The sequence below is a fragment of the Loxodonta africana genome, chromosome 23, assembly GCF_030014295.1.
Source record: "Loxodonta africana isolate mLoxAfr1 chromosome 23, mLoxAfr1.hap2, whole genome shotgun sequence".
NCBI lineage: Eukaryota > Metazoa > Chordata > Mammalia > Proboscidea > Elephantidae > Loxodonta > Loxodonta africana.
The window spans coordinates 27743429-27756775 of NC_087364.1; the positions used below are offsets into that span (position 1 = coordinate 27743429).

The 13347-nt window shown below is 39.6% G+C and overlaps 1 protein-coding gene and 1 pseudogene across 4 annotated transcripts in view; both read left to right on the forward strand.

Moving 5' to 3' along the window:
• Positions 1 to 13347, forward strand: part of MICU2 (mitochondrial calcium uptake 2) — a 254652-nt gene that overhangs the window by 112020 nt on the left and 129285 nt on the right. The window lies entirely within an intron of this gene.
• LOC104846252 (calmodulin-like) overlaps positions 1 to 13347 on the forward strand; it is a 31611-nt pseudogene continuing 18264 nt past the window's right edge.

Sequence of the window (13347 nt, forward strand, 5' to 3'; positions counted from 1 at the left end):
GGCATTCGCCAATAAGATAGTAGATTAGAACTGCTTTAGGTGAAGGGAAAGACAGCACACAATACCGGGGAGGTCAGCACAATTGGACTAAACCAAAAGCAAAGAAGTTTCCTGAAAAAACTGAATGCTTCGAAGGCCAGCGTAGCAGGGGCAGGGATCTGGGGACCATGGTTTCAGGGGACATCTAAGTCAGTTGGCATAATAAAATGTGTTAAGAAAACATTCTGCATCCCACTTTGAAGAGTGGCGTCTGGGGTCTTAAACGCTAGCTAACAGCCATCTAAGATGCATCAATTGGTCTCAACCCACCTGGATCAAAGGAGAACGAAGAACACCAAGGACACAGGGTGATTACTAGCCCAAGAGACAGAAAGGGCCACATGACCGAGAGACTACATCATCCTGAGACCGTAAGAACTAAATGGTGCCCAGCTGCAACCGATGACTGCCCTGACAGGGAACACAACAGAGATCCCCTGAGGGAACAGGAGAGCAGTGGGATGCAGACCCCAAATTCTCATAAAAAGACCAGACTTAATGGTCTGACTGAGACTGGAAGGACCCCGGTGGTCATGGCCCCCAGACCTTCTGTTGGCCCAGGACAGGAAGCATTCCCAAAGCCAACTCTTCAGACATGGATTGGACTGGACAATGGATTGGAGAGGGATGCTGGTGAGGAGTGAGCTTCTTGGATCAGGTGGACACTTGAGACTATGTTGACATCTCCTGCCTGGAGGGGAGATGAGAGGGTGGAGGGGGCTAGAGGGTGGCAAAATGGGCTCGAAAAGAGGCAGTGGAAGGAGGGAGCGGGCTCTCTCATTAGGGCGAGAGTAATTGTGAGTGTGTAGCAAGGTGTATATGGGTTTTTGTGTGAGAAACTAACTTAGTTTGTAAACTTTCACTTAAAGCATAATAAAAATTATTAAAAAAAAAAAAAAAGCCTCAGTGTCAACTAAAGCCTGGAGAGAATGAGACAAAGTATCTAAAATAAAAGGAGAAGGCCTTAAAGAGAATCCAGAGGAACACCAGCATTTCTGAAGTTACAAGAAATGCCCACAAAAGAGGCTAAGGTGGGTTGAAGAGAGAAGTAGAGGAACTCCAAGAGAATATTATCACAGTAGCCAAAAGGAGAAAGCACTAAAAAAAAAGAAGTTATTCAAACTTGTAAAAATCAGTAAATTAAGGTGGTTGAGTATGCTGAGTTCTGAGAAATATTCAGTACATTTAGCAAGGAAGTTTTTTTGACACTTTAGCAAGTGTAGAGTCAGTGATGTGATGGGACCTGAAGCCAAATTGCAAAATGTTGAAGTGAGTGGAAATGTGCAAGGTTTCAGGGCAGATGATTGAAAGACATGCGTGTGAACAGAAGGAATAGAGGGTAGTCCTGCTGGGGGCGGGGAGGGCAAGGGAATTTTGGTTTATTTTTGAAGGTGGAACTTGAGTATGTTTCATGCTGATGAGAGAGAGAGGTGGAAAATATAAGGGAAAGAATGTATGAATAGCATGGAAAATGTGAGAAGGGATTGTCTTCAGAGTACAGTGAAAAGATCAGCATTAGATGGGAGGATCGCTTCTCCATTGTATCAGTAAGAAAGGATGAAAAGATTGGTATTTAAGGCAAATATTTTGCAAATTTAGCGACTGGACATTGAGTCAGTTCTTCTGGGGTGACTTTAATTTTCTTTAAAAATTAAGAGGTGGTAGGGTTAACGTTTGTGGAGAAAGTAGGTTTAAAATAGCTCCTATGATAGAGAGAACTGACCAGAGAAACACAGACAAGTAGCTGGGACACCTTAAAGAATCAAGAGAATGTAGATCATGAAAGAATAGAGCCACCAGTCAATAAGTTGTACAATTATTTTCCAGCATCCTACATGTAGGAATAGAAATGTTGGACAGTGGTATTGATTCAGGATTAGAATTTTATTATACAAATGGATGGAAGAAGAGTTTAGGGGCTAGGGAGTTGAAAACATTGAGGGTAAGAGAGGCTTTAAATAATAAACCAGAGTCTAAGCAGAATAACATGGAAAAACGTAAAATAGGAAGACATGAAAAGTTCAAAGTGGAGAAGTCACGAGAGAGAGGTGCCAGGTATAATGGGAGTACAAGAGCAGAAAAGAGCTTGTAGTCATAGAGTAAGGTGTCTGAATTTAAAAGTTCAGGATTAAACATTTCGAGGTGATTTCAGGGCTCAGGATGTGATCGTCGATGTAGATGGCTAAAGTAGGAGTAGGTGGGAAAATTAATTTAGTGAACGTTTTCAAGGATCTGAGAGATAGCAGTTTGTCATATTTATGTTGAAATCACCTAGGATGATGACTTGAGTAGACAGACAGCGAAACAGATGCCAGAGTCCTCAGTGAATGAGAAATAGTGAGAGGGAATTTGGTAGGTGGCACTTAGGGCACAAGAAGAAGATGATCTAACTAGATGCAATTAGCCTCAAACGAACAGAGGTTTTTACATGAGGGTAGAAATGTAAAGGTCTGGAATTAGCATTAGGGTGAAAGACAATGAGTAACCTCCATTTGAGAAGCCTAAAAGGGCACCAGTATTATTAGTGGAGAACCAGATTTCAGATAAGGCAAGGAGATTAATCATACAATGAGTAGGATAAGGATGTTTCCTGTGAAATGGGAATTTCATAGGGCACAGTAGAAAAGTTTGGGTTGAAGTGGGAGTGATTGAATCAGGAGAAATAAACCATAGAACATTATGCAGATTATAACCGGAGAAGATAGATACCATCATAGGGAAGTGAGATGGGCTTGCTGAGGAAGGTTAGGTATAAGCCAGAGAGATGAGCAGAGACCAAGTCATATATGACTTTATGTTGTTGTTGTTAGGTACCATCGAGTTGGTTCCCACTCTTTAAGTGACCCTATGGACGACAGAAGGAAACACTGCCTGGTCGTGTGCCATCCTCACAGTCACTGCTATGCTTGAGCCCACTTTTGCAGCTGCTGTGTCAATCCATGTTGCTGAGGGCATTCCTCTTTTTCAGTGACCCTCTACTTTACCAAGCATGATGTCCTTCTCCAGGGACTGCTGTCTCCTTATAGCATGTCCAAAGTATGTGAGACTTAGTCTTGCTATCCTTGCTTCCAAGGAACGTTCTGGTTGTACTTCTTCCAAGACAGATTTGTTTGTTCTTTTGGCAGTCCATGCTATATTCAATATTCTTCACCAATGCCACAGTTAGAAGGCATCAGTTCTTCAGTCTTCCTATTCATTGTCCAGCTTTTGCATGCTATGAGGTGATTGAAGACACCACGGTTTGTGTCTGCCCCACCTTAGTCTTCAAGGTGACATCTTTGCTTTTCAACACTTTAAAGAGGTCTTTTGCAGCAGATTTGCCCAGTACAATGCATCGTTTGATTTCTTGACTGTTATTTCCATGGGTATTGATTGTGGATCCAAGTAAAATGAAATCCTTGACAACTTCAGTCTTTTCTCCATTTATCATGATGTTGCTTATTGGTCCAGTTGTGAGGATTTTTGTTTTCTTTATGTTGAGATGTAAACCATACTGAAGGTTGTGGTCTTTGATCTTCATCAGTAAATGCTTCAAGTCCTCTTCACTTTCAGCAAGCAAGGTTGTGTCATCTGCATAACACAGGTTGTTACTGAGTCTTTCTCCAGTCCTGATGCCCTGTTCTTCTTCATATAGTCCAGCTTCTCAGATTATCTGCTCAGCATACAGATTGAATAATTATGGTGAAAGGATACAACCCTGATGCATACCTTTCCTGATTTTAAACCATGCAGTATCCCCATGTTCTATTCGAATGACTCTCTCTCCTCATGAGCACAATTAAGTGTTCTGGAATTCCCATTCTTTGCAATGCTATCCATAATTTGTTATGATCCGTACAGTAGAATGCCTCTGCCTAGTCAGTGAAACACAGGTAAACATCTTTCTGGTATTCTCTGCTTTCAGCCAGGGTCTGTCTGACATCAACAATGATATCCCTGATTCCATGCCCTCTTCTGAATCCGGCTTGCATTTCTGGCAGTTCCCTGTGGATATACTGCTGCAACCATTTTTGAATGATTTTTAGCAACATTTTACTTGCGTGTGATGTTAATGATATTTTCAATAATTTCTGCATTTGGTTGGCTCACCTTTCTTGGGAATAGGCATAAATATCTCTCTTCCAGTCAGTCGGCCTGGTAGCTGTCTTCCAAATTTCTTGGCATAGATGACTGAGCACTTCTGGTGCTGCATTTGTTTGTTGAAACATCTCAATTGGTATTCCATCAATTCCTGGAGCCTTGGTTTTAACTAGTGCATCCAGTGCAGCTTGGACCTCTTCGTTCAGTATCATCAGTTCCTGATCATATGCTGCCTCCTGAAATGGAAGAATGTCAAGCAGTTCTTTTTGGTATAGTGACTCTGTGTGTTCATTCCATCTTCTTTTGATGCTTCCTGCGTTTAATATTTTCCCAGTAAAATGCTTCAGTATTGCAACTCGAGGCTTGAGTTTTTTCTTCAGTTCTTTCAGCTTGAGAAATGCTGAACGTGTTCTTCCCTTTTGGTTTTCTGTCTCCAGGTCTTTGCACGTTTCGTTACTTTACTTTGAAATCTTCTGTTCAGCTCTTTGACTTCATCATCTCTTCCTTTTGCTTTAGCTTCTCGGTGTTCAAGAGCAAGTTTCAGAGTCTCTTCTGACTTCCATTTTGGTCTTTTCTTTCTTTCCTGTCTGTCTCATGACCTCTTCACGTGTGATGTCCTTGATGTCATCCCACAACTCGTCTGGTCTTTGGTCATTAGTGTTCAACACATGAAATCTATTCTTGAGATGGTCTCTAAGTTCAGGTGGGATATACTCAAGGTAGTACTTTGGCTTTCGTGGACTTGCTTGAGTTTACTTCAGCTTCAACTTGAACTTGCATGAGTCGGAATCGACGGCACTGGGTTTGGTTTGGTTTTTGGTGAGCAGTTGATGATCTCTTCTGCATTTGGCCCCTGGCCTTGTTCTGACTTATGATACTGAGCTTTTCCATCATCTCTTTCCACAGATATAATCGATTTGATTCCTATGTATTCCATCTGGCAAAGTCCACATGTCTGGTCACCATTTATGTTGTTGAAAAAAGGTATTTAAAATGAAGAAGTCATTGGCCTTGCAATATTCTGTCATGCAATCTCCAGCATCATTTCTGTCACCAAGGGTATATTTTCCAACTACCAATCCTTCTTCTTTGTTTCCAACTTTACCATTCCAATCACCAGTAATTATCAATGCATCCTGATCACGTGTTTGATCAATTTCAGACTGCAGAACTTGGTAAAAATCTTGAATTTCTTCACCTTTGGCCTTAGTGGTTGGTGTGTAAGTTTAAATAATAGTCGTATTAACTGGTCTTCCTCGTAGGTATATAGACATTATCCTATCACTGACAGTGTTGTACTTCAGAATAGATCTTTTTGACAATGAATGCAGTGCCATTCCTCTTTGAGTTCTCATTCCTGGCATAGTAGACCATATGATTCTCCGATTGGAAATGGGCAATACCAGTCCATTTCAGCTCACTAATGCCTAATGCCTAGGGTGTCAATGTGTAGTGAGTTCCATTTCATTTTTGATGATTTCCAATTTTCCTAGATTCATGCTTCTCATATTCCACATTCCAATTATTAATGGATGTTTGCAGCTGTTTCTTCTCATTTTGAGTTGTGCCACATGAGCAAATGAAGGTCCCGAAAGCTTTACTCCGTCCACGTAATTAAGGTCGACTCTGCTTTGAGGAGACAGCTGTTCCCCAGTCGTATTTTGAATGCCTTCCAACCTGAGGGGCTTATCTTCTGGCACTCTATCAGACAGTGTTCTGCTGCTATTCATAAGGTTTTCACTGGCTATTTCTTTTCAGAAGTAGACCGCTGGGTCCTTCTTCCTAGTCTGTCTTAGCCTGGAAGCTCGGCTGAAACCTGTCGGCCATGGGTGTCCCTGCTGGTGTTTGAATACCAGTGACATAGCTTCCAGCATCACAGCAACACACAAGCCCCCACAGTATGACAAACTGACACACACGTAGGGGAATATGGCTTTATAGGACATATTAAAGAGGTCTGACCTCGTCCTGAGAGCAGTGCATTGACACTGGAGAGTTGTAAGTAAGAAAGTGATAAATCTGATAAGAAAAATTACTCTGGTACCAGTGTGGTAAATTAATTAAAAAGGGGGCAGAAGAAGAGACAATTAGGAGGATTTTGCAGTAACCTTAGCAAAAGATCATGTGCTAGAGAAGTGTACAGATTTGATAAAATCGATAGGACTTGGTAATTGATTGGATGTGAGAAGGGAAGAAGAAAAAGAAATTAAGTGTGTTGCTCATGTTTCTGGTTTGGGCAACTAGGTAGATGATTATGCCTGAGAAACATAGAACGTAGGAAAAGGACTAAGTTTTGTTTTTTGTTTTTTTTTGGGGGGTGGGAGGTGTGGGTGGAGGATAATGAGACCAGTTTAGGATATACTGAGTTAAGATTTTAGAATTATCATCAATTAAGTGGCACTTGAAGCCATAGTTCCAGATTAGACTATGCAGGAAACATGTATAGAGTAAGGAATAGGCAGACGAGGAGAGCCCTTTAAGGATGCTTGAGAAAGAGTGGCCAGAGAATCAGAAATTCAACCAGGGGAGTGACTGCATCACTGTTGTGCTGTTAGTGCTTCCAAAATAAACATATATTTTGATAAATAATAACAGTAGTTACAAATACTTATTGACAGCTTCATCAGATACTGAACCCATTACATGTGTTAGTGCATTTAATCCTCACATAATCCTATGATGAAAGTACTGTTATTTAGTGTCCTTGTTTTATAGGTGAGCCAGCTGAGGCACAAAGAGGTTAAGTAACCTGCCCAAGGTCACATAGAACTAATAAATTCAATTCATAAATACCATTTTTCTTTATTCTCATATCTAATTCAACAGCAGTCATCAGTCAAAAATTTCACTTTAGTAAATATTATTTGGATATATTTACATATGATCATACAAGTAGGCAAGGAACCTTCACTGGTCCTTTTTATCTAAGAAACAGGCTATACTTGATACCGCTACCACTGCCGTCGAGTTGACCCCGACTCATAGCGACCCTATAGAACAGAGTAGAACTGTCCCGTAGAGTATCTAAGGAGCGCCTGGCAGATTCGAACTGCAGACCTCTTGGTTAGCAGCCGTAGCACTTAACCACTACGCCACCAGGGTTTCCTATAGAAAAAATGTTCACCTGAAGTTTGGTGATAAATTAATAACAGGTAATGTTCTTTATTGTCTGAAGAAAGAATTGGAGAATTAAGAAGCAAATGTAATTTTTAAATCAGTAGTTCATAACCCTTTTATTGAACACAGAAGAGTTTTTACAGCTATTCTAAGAAATTTGCAACATTCTCAAATCAACATTAATTTTAAAATGATAATGTCTATCATACAACATGTCATAGAAAAGGAGAGGAAAATATGACAAAGAAGACATAATACATTGGCACCCCAACTCCAAAAAGGAAATAAATCAAATTGCTTATTGTTAATAAGCGTTGATTCTTGCTTGTCCCCTAAGTGTCTCAATGTTCAGTGGACCAGGTAGGTTTTCATTATGTTCTAGAAGCATTAGTTCCTTATAATAAACCATCTAGTTATCTTTTTGCCATTCCGCCCCACCCCTCATCCAATTCCTTTCAATTATGTCACCAGAACACCCTTACACTTTAAGAGTTTAAATTCCTTAATTTTTTATAGTGGAAATTTAGTGGGAGGTAGTGGATAAGAGTGTATATTTTGGTGTCAAAAGACCTAACCTCAAATTTTTCCTAGTTTTATGATCTAGGGAAGTTATTTGATCTCTTTCCTCCTCACTTTCATTGCCTTTAAAACAAATAGTAATGTCTTATGGGATTGTTGGGAGAATTTGATAAAATGAAATGTTTTTAAAGTTCGTAATATCTGGTACATAACCCTCAAATGTATGATTAAGAGTATGGACTTTTTAGACGTGGCTTATGTTCCTAGCTCTATTAGTTAGCTGTGTGACCTTGGGCAAGTTACTTAACCTCTCTAAGCCTTGGTACCTTACTGAGTTTCTGAGACAATGTAAATTTATTATTGGGATAATATTGGTAATATTGTTAATTGCTATGTTTTTGTAAGATTTAATATTAACTGAACTCATTAGTAAATTTGTAAATTAAATAACATGTTTTAATCACAGGTAATGATTTATAAGATTTTACTTTAGGAAATTATCATTAATTTAGTGATTCAGAATGGGTTTTAACTATAATGTTTAAATCTCAAAGGCTAATATTTGAATCAAAGCTACAGCTTTGCAGTATCCTTTCATAGAATATACTCTTCTGAAAGTATTTTGAGATATTAAGAAAGACACTGTGTTTACCAGATGTGAAAACGTGGGAAATGTCTGTGAATATAAACTCAGTTGTTTCTTGATTATTTGACTTTTTTTTCCTAAAGTAAGGAAAAGTAGGGAGAATGCTATAATAATTTTGACCTAATGACAATATTAGAAGTGAGACTAGGTTAATTCAACATTTGTATAAAGCACTATTTAAATGTAATGTGATTTTACAAAGTCTATTATGAAATTATTTTCAAAGCAAATTATAAAATAAAAACTGAAAAGAGAAAGTGGACTGAGGAATCTGACTCCAGTTTTTCGTATTTAACGGCAGACAGCTTTTAAGCCCCACTCCTCCCTCCTCCCCTTTGTGCCCCACATTGGACAAGCTGATCAGAAAGCCTGTAGGCTCCCTTCTTTGGCATTGCCCTCCGTGGGATTTCTCACCCCAGCCCTACCCCTAACCGCAATAAAAACCAGGACAGTTTCCTTTCCTTGCTCTCTCAAACCATTTCAGACCTGCTTGAGGGGCCTGCCATGTTTTTTCCAGAGACCTCAGTTATGTAAGTAATAGACCTTTTCATACCCTTAGTGTCATCAGTCTTGATATCTGAGCCAAACCTTGGCTGGGGCTCTACCTGCCTCAGTAGGTGACCATAACAGAAAGTTTAAACTATTTTAAGAAGAAAATATTTGGGAGATAAGAGATTAGTCTGTAGTACTTAAGAGAGAGACCAATTTTCCTGGACCTTAGAATCATACTTTACTTCTAAAAAAAAAGTATCTATACAGGCTTGTTCCCGGCCACTAACTTTGCAGCTGTTGGTAGCCTCTATCTGGAATACCATTAATGCTCCCATACATGAATAACTTCCCACTCATCTTACTCTATGAAAGTAATCCCTGATACTGTTGAGCAGGGTTTCTTGCTCTCATTTTCTTTTTCTTCACTGTTGCTTGTCTTATTCTAATGAAGCTAATCTCCCATTGAAGATTAATTGATATTATTTCATCATCAAATTCAAGTCCATTTAGCAGTAATGCTGCTGTAAATTTTAGAAAGAATGCATCAACTGTTTACCAACATCTGAAGAAAAACATGAAATTACCTTCGTCTAATTTTTATTTCATTTTCATTAACACACTTCCTTTCAATCTGAGCTGTTTTTAAGATATACTAAATGAAATTTCTGCCTTCTAGTGACTAACGTTTTACCAGCTTAATGCTTAATGATTTGCACTTTTTTCCTTTTTCTGAACTAGATATTATTTAAATTGAGGCTAATCAGTGTGTTTCCATATCTAATATGGTATACAATTACTCCAAAGTAAATTACCTATAAAATGCAGTCACCTAATTGAGCTAAATAAATTTGATTATGGCAATATTGCACATAAAACATATTTTTTAATGGTACTGCACTATTATTGATTACAAGAATGTATATCTAAAATCATGTATTCCGTACTCAAGGATAATCAGTAGAATTCATGATGAAGTATATCCTATGAAGAAAGAAATTTAATAAATTTTTAAGACATTTTTCTTTATGTAAAGGAAAAAAGAACTTGCCTCCAAATCAGCTACTTACCTGCAACTGATACCTCTTCTCCGTCTTCCTGTTGTTACAGAAGTGCTATTCCTTGTAACAGAAACCTGTCTCTCCAGATTTGCTCCAGGCCTCTTCTCTTGCATCATCAAGACTTCTCTGTTTGATACTATTCCCTCTCTTGATCACATCAGCAGTCTCTTCTTTCTACTATATCATTCCTGGAGCCCTCATGGTGCAGTGACTAAGAGCTCGGCTGCTAATGAAAAGATTCGCAGTTTGAATCCACCAGCTGGTCCTTGGAAACCCTGTGGGGCAGTTCTACTCTGTCCTATAAGGTCGCTAGGAGTCAGAATTTACTCGACAGCAATGGGTTTAGGGTTTTTTTAGGTATCATTCCGATCTTATGTAAACTTACAGACATTGCTCATTCTTAAGGAATAAAAATTCCTCTTTTGGCCCCACATACCTCCCCTGCTACCTCCATACAACCCACCAGCCACTCCACAGGAGACAAATGGGTAAAGATTTACAAACTTAGAAACCCTAAGGGGCAGTTCTACTCTGTCCTATGGGGTCGCTATGAGTCAGAATGGACTTGATGGCAGTGGATTTGGGGTTTTTGTTTTTATGGTTTTCGTACCCAAACTCTTTGTTTTGTGTTGTCGTAGTTAAGTGCTATTAAGTTAGTTCCAGCTCATAGTGAACCTGGGTACAACAGAATGAAAGAAACCCTGCCTGGTCCTGCACCATTCTCACAGTCATTGTTTTGCTTGAGTCCATTATTGCAGCCATCATGTCAGTCCATCTTGTTGAGGGTCCTCCTCTTTTTCGCTTACCCTCTACTTTACCATGCTTGATGTTCTTCTCCAGGAACTGGTCCCTCCTAATAACACGTCCAGAGTATGTGAGATGAAGTCTCGACATCCTCCCTTCTAAGAAGCATTCTGGCTATATACTTTTTCCAAGACATATTTGCTCATTCTTCTGGCAGTCCCTGGTACATTCAGTATTTTTTGCCAACGCCATAATTCAAAGGTGTCAGTTCTCCTTCGGTCTTCCTTGTTCACTATCTAGCTTTCATATGTATATGAGACAATTGAAAATACCATGGCTTGAGTCAGGCACACCTTAGTCCTCAAAGTGACCTTTTTGCTTTTGAATACTTTAAAGAGGTTTTTTGCAGTAGATTTGCCTAATGCAATGCATCATTTGATTTCTTGACTGCTGCCTCTGTGGGTGTTGATTGTGGATCCAAGTAAAAGGAAATCCTTGACAACTTCAGTCTTTTCTCGGTTTATCATGATGTTGCTTACTGGTCTATCTGTGAGGATTTTTGTTTTCTTTATATCGAGGTGCAGTCCGTACTGAAGGCTATAGTCTTTGATATTCATGAGTAAATGCTTCACGTCCTCCTCACTTTCAGCAGGCAGAGTTGTGTCATTTGCATATCTCAGGTTGTTAATGAGTCTTCCTTCAATTCTGATGCCCTGTTCTTCTTCATATAGTCCAGCTTCTCAGATTATTTGCTCAGCATACAAATTGAACAAGTATAGTGAAGGAATACAACCCTGATGCACACCTTTCCTGACTTTAAACCATGCAGTATCCCCTTTTTCTGTTCAAACGGGTGCCTCTTTGTCAATGTACAGGTTTCTCATTAGCACAATGAAGTGTTCTGGAATTTCCATTCTTCACAATGTTATCCATAACATGTTATGATCCACACAGTCGAATGCCTTTGCATAGTAAATAAAACCATAGGTGAACGTCTTTCTGGTATTCTCTGCTTTCAGCCAGGATCCATTCTGACATCAATAAGTGATATTCCTCACTCCATGCCCTCTTCTGAATCTGGCTTGAATTTCTGGCAGTTCCCTGTCAATGTACTGGTACAACCACTTTTGAACGGTCTTCAGCAAAATTTTACTTGTGTGTGATGTTCCCGATGCTGTTTGATAATTTCTGCATTCTGTTGGATCACCTTTCTTTGGAATGGGCACAAATATGGCTCTCTTCCAGTCGGTTGATCAGATAGCTCTTTCAAATTTCTTGGCAGAGATGAGTGAGTACCTCCAGCGTTGCATCTGTTTGTTGAAACATCTCAATTGTTATTGCATTAACTCCTGGAGCTTTGTTTTTGTGCTGGGGTTATTTCCTCTCCTCCCATTCATACTTCAACCAATTCCAGTCTGGCATTCACCACTCCATGGACCATGGACACTGCTTCTGTCAACATTTTTGTTATCAGATCCAAGGAAGACATTTTTATTCCCATCTTTAATGACCTCAGCAGTATTGGATACCATTATCTGCTCCCACCTTCTCAAAACAGACTTTTGTTTTGGCTTCGGATGACACAGTACCTTCTTGTCGGTTTTTGTTTGTCTTCTCACTATCGTAGTTGCTTCTTCTCTCTCTCTTTGGGAGTCTCATCTTCCTCTCCCCAAGATCTGAATCAGGAATTGCAAACTCAGATATTTGCAGGGACCAGGCAGGTGGTATATATATGTGGAGCAATTGGGTATAAGGTAGTAGAGAGTGATGAAGCCTTTAGTGAACCAGAGAGCTTATGCCCCACCTAAGGCCATTCAAGGAAACTCTGGTGGCATAGTGGTTAAGTGCTACGGCTGCTAACCAAACGGTTGGCAGCTAAAACGCACCAGGTGCTCCTTGGAAACTCTATGGGGCAGTTCTACTTTGTCACGTAGGGTTGCCACAAGTCAGAATCAACTTGACGGCAATGGGCTTGGGCTTGAAGGCCATTCAAATTCAAAAAATTTTAACATTGTACTAGAAGTTTGTAACCTCTGCTAAAATGGTGAGGTTCTTCAGTCATGCCCTCTCCTGAGCCCTGTCTTCTCTGTGTGCTCTCTAGTGATCTTATCCATGTTTAAATACAGCCTATATGATCCAAAAACCTGCATATTTATATCTCCATCCAAGCCTCCTCTCTCAGTTTAGATTGTATATCTTACCTCCTTCTTGGATATCTCATGGGCATCTCCAGTGAAAAACAAACTAAAACTGGAGCAACAACATGAATGAACCTTATAAGCATGTTATTGGGCAAAAGATCATAAAAGAATATATACTACATGATTACATTTATATAAAATTTAAAAACTAGTGAAACTAACCTATAATGTTAGAAGTCAAGATGTTGTTGTTAGGTGCTGTTGAGTCAATTCCGTCTCATAGCAACACTGTGTACAACAGAATGAAACACTTGCCCAGTCCTATGCCATCCTCACAATCATTGCCGTGCTTAAGCCCATCGTTGCAGCTACTGTGTCAGTCCATCTAGTTGAAGGTCTTCCTTTTTTTTGCTGACCCTCTACTTTACCAAGCATAATGCCCTTCTGCAGGGACTGGTCCCTCCTGATAACATGTCCAAAATAAGTGAAATGAGGTCTGCCCACCCTTGCT